Genomic DNA, 3,675 nt, shown 5'->3' on the forward strand with positions numbered 1-3,675 from the left:
CACAGGAAATAAGGAGGATATCCTGAGCCCCAGGAGGGTGGAGCCCACAACCACCAATACCAGGACTCCAGGCATGCCTCAGCACCCCAGGGGAATTGGGAAGACACTAGTGTAAACAGATTCACCAACCACTGAGCTTGCCTATGCTCTAGCTCAACAGAGGGGACATCCTGTGGCCAGACCACCCCTTCCCCTACTTAATGCATCTAACTCCAGAGTAAGTCTGAGGAAATGCAGAAAGACTTCACCTGACCTCTGCTTTCCAACACCATCCAGCTCAGCACTAGGTAAGCTGCAGCATTTTAGCTTCTAGCTAAAAGAATCAGAGGCCACAACACACAAATGGTCAAGTTTTAGGCACAAGAACTGTGGGACAGAGTCCCTTGTGCCCCAGAAGCAGAGATCTACTTTAGAAGCCAAGAGAAGGGTGATCATCATGAATAAGAAGCAAAGTAGAAAAGAAAAGACCATAAAAACTTTCTGTGGGGACAAGGACAAAAACACAAATATCAAAGAGGTCAGTATTGAGACTGTACTCCCATCTGAAATTTCAGAAGGAAATATAAACTGATTGCAAGCCCAAAGAGCATTCTTGGAAGAGCTGAAGAAGAATTTTAAAAGCTAAATTAGAGAAATAGAAGAAAAACTATCCAATGATTTTAAAAATAAGAAAAAAGAAATCACATAAGAATTTAAAAGGAAAACTGGACAAATGGAAAAGGAGGTACAAAACCTAACTGGAGAAAATAACTCCTTAAAAGAACAATTGGGCAGATGGAAAGGGAGATGTAAAAGCTAACTGAAGAAAACAATTTGATAAAAATTGGAATCAGGCAAGTAGAAGTTAATGACCCCATGAGACATCATATATCAGTCAAACAGAATCTAAAAAATAAAAAGATAGAAGAAAATATAAAATATCTAATTGGAAAAACAACCGACCTAGAAAACAGATCCAGGAGAGAAAATCTAAGAATTAATGGTCTACCAGAAATTCATCTTGAAAAAAAAGCCTAGACAATATCTTCAAAGTAATCATCAAGGAAAACTACCCAGAAGTCCTAGATCCAGAGGGCGAAATAGTCATCAAAAGAATCCATTGTTCACTTCCTGAAAGGGATCCCAAACTAAAAACACCAAGGAATATTGTCAAATTCCAGAACTGTCGAGTGAAGGAGAAAATACTGCAGGCAGCCAGAAAAAAACAACTCAAATATCGAAGAGATACAGTCAGGATCACAGAGGGCCTTGCAGATTTTACATTAAAAGACTGAAGGAATTGGAATATGATATTCCTTAAGGCAAAGGAACTGGGAATACAACCAAGGATCAATTACCCAGCAAAGTTAAGCATAATATTTTAGGCATGGAGATGGATATTCAGTGAAATAAGGGATTTCCAGACCTTCCTGATGAAAAGGGCAAAGCTCAATAGAAAATTCGATCTTCAACACAAGTCTCAAGAGAGACAGAAAAAAGGTAAATGGGGGAAAAACTTGTTATTCAATATGGGCACACACACACACACACACACACACATATATAGGCATATATATATTCCTTATAAGGGAATATGATACTTGTTAAGCTTGAGATTTGTATGCTTACCATGAGGTATAAAAGGAATATACATAGACAGAGGAAGCGGTATAAAGTAGATGATGTGATGATAAAAATGTGATTTAAATCAGGGTGCAAAGGGTTTGTAACAGGAGATGTGAAGATGGAAATTATATCACAGGAAGGCACACAAAAATATTATTACAGTAGAGGGAAAGAGGGGAGGGAGATGAGCATTGTTTGAGAGGTACTGTCATCTGATTTTGTTCAAGGAAGGAACAACAACCTCAGTTAAGTATAGAAATCAAATTAGCTCTATAGGCAGTAGTAGGGGAAGGGGGAAAGAAAAGGAAGGGAGGCTAAAATGAAGGGAACAAGTAGTAAGGAAAGGGGGAGTAAAAGGGAGGGGGGCTGAAAGGAGGAAGGGAAGACTGTGGGGGGTGGTGATCAAAAGTTAAAACTGTTGTGGAGGAAAAGTGAGAAGGAAGAACTAAAGGCACAAACAGGGAGCAGAGTATGGAGGAAAAGACACAGATAGCAGTCATAACTGTGAATGTGAATGGGATGAATTCTCCCATAAAATGAAGATGGATAGCAGAATGGATTAAAAGCCATAATCCAACAAAATGTTGTTTACAAGAAACACATTTGAAATGGGAGGATACATGCAGAGTAAAGGTAAAAGTTTGGAGCAAAATATATTGTGCTTCATCTGATGTAAAAAAAAAAGCAGGGAGTAGCAATCCTAATCTTAGACAAAGCAAAAGGAGAAATAGATCTAATCAAAAAGAAGAAAACTATATCCTGCTAAAAGGCACCATAGACAACGAAGCAATATCATTACTAAACATATATACTTCAAGGGGTATAGCATCCAAATTCTTAGAGGAAAAATTAAGGGAGTTACAGAAGAAATAGACACAAAACTATACTAGTGGGGGACCTCAACCTCCCCATCCCTGAACTTGATAAATCTAATCTCAAAATAAACAAGAAAGAAGTCAAGGAGGTGAATCCAACTCTGGATAAGGTAAATAGGATAGATTTCTGGAGAAAATTGAATGGGAGTAGAAAGGAATATACCCTTTTCTCAGTGGCACATGGCACATATACAAAAATTGACTGTGTACTACTCCATAAAAACCTCACAATTCAGTGCAGAAAGGCAGAGATAATCAAGGCATCCTTCTCAGATCATAACGCAATAAAAATTATATGTAATCAAAGGTCATGGATATATAAATCAAAATTTAATCAAAAACTAAGCAATCCGATCCTAAAGAATGAGTGGGTTGAACAACAACTTATAGAAACAATCAAGCCTTCATACAAAAGAATGACAATAATGAGTCAACCTACCAAATCTTATGGGATACTGGAAAAGCAGTTCTTAGGGGAAGTTTTATATCTTTGAATGACTACATGAATAAAATAGAGAAAGAGATCAATGAATTGAGCATGCAGATGAAAAAGATAGAAAAAGAACAAATTGAAAATCCCCAAGTAAATACCAAATTTGAAATACTGAAAACCAAAGGAGAGATTAATAAAATTGAAATTAAGAAAACTATTGAACTAATAAAAACCAGGAGTTGGTTAATAAATAAATAAAATAAATAAATAAATGAAACTGATAAATCTTTGGTCAATCTGATTTTAAAGCAGAAAGAAGAAAACCAAATTACCAATTACCAGAAATGAAAGGGGATAAGCTCACCTCCAATGAGGAGGAAATTAAAACAATAATTAGAAATTACCTTGCTCAACTTTATGTCCATAAATTCAACAATCTAAATGAGATGGTTGATTATTTTGAAAAATATAAATTCCCCAAATTAACAGAAGAGAAAGTTGAATATTTAAATAACTCCATCTCTGAAAAAGAAACTGAACAAGCCATCAATGAACTCCCTAGGAAAAAATCTCCAGGGCCAGATGGATTTACAAGTGCATTATATCAATCATTTAAGGCATAGTCAATTCCAATATTATATATACTATTTGGGAAAACTGGGGGAAAAGAAATCGTACCAAGTTCTTTTTATGATACAAATATGGTTCTGATAGCTAAACCAGGAAGAGCCAAAACAGAGAAAGGAAGTTATAGCCCAATTT

This window comes from Notamacropus eugenii, chromosome 4 (assembly GCF_028372415.1).
Source record: "Notamacropus eugenii isolate mMacEug1 chromosome 4, mMacEug1.pri_v2, whole genome shotgun sequence".
NCBI classification, from domain to species: domain Eukaryota; kingdom Metazoa; phylum Chordata; class Mammalia; order Diprotodontia; family Macropodidae; genus Notamacropus; species Notamacropus eugenii.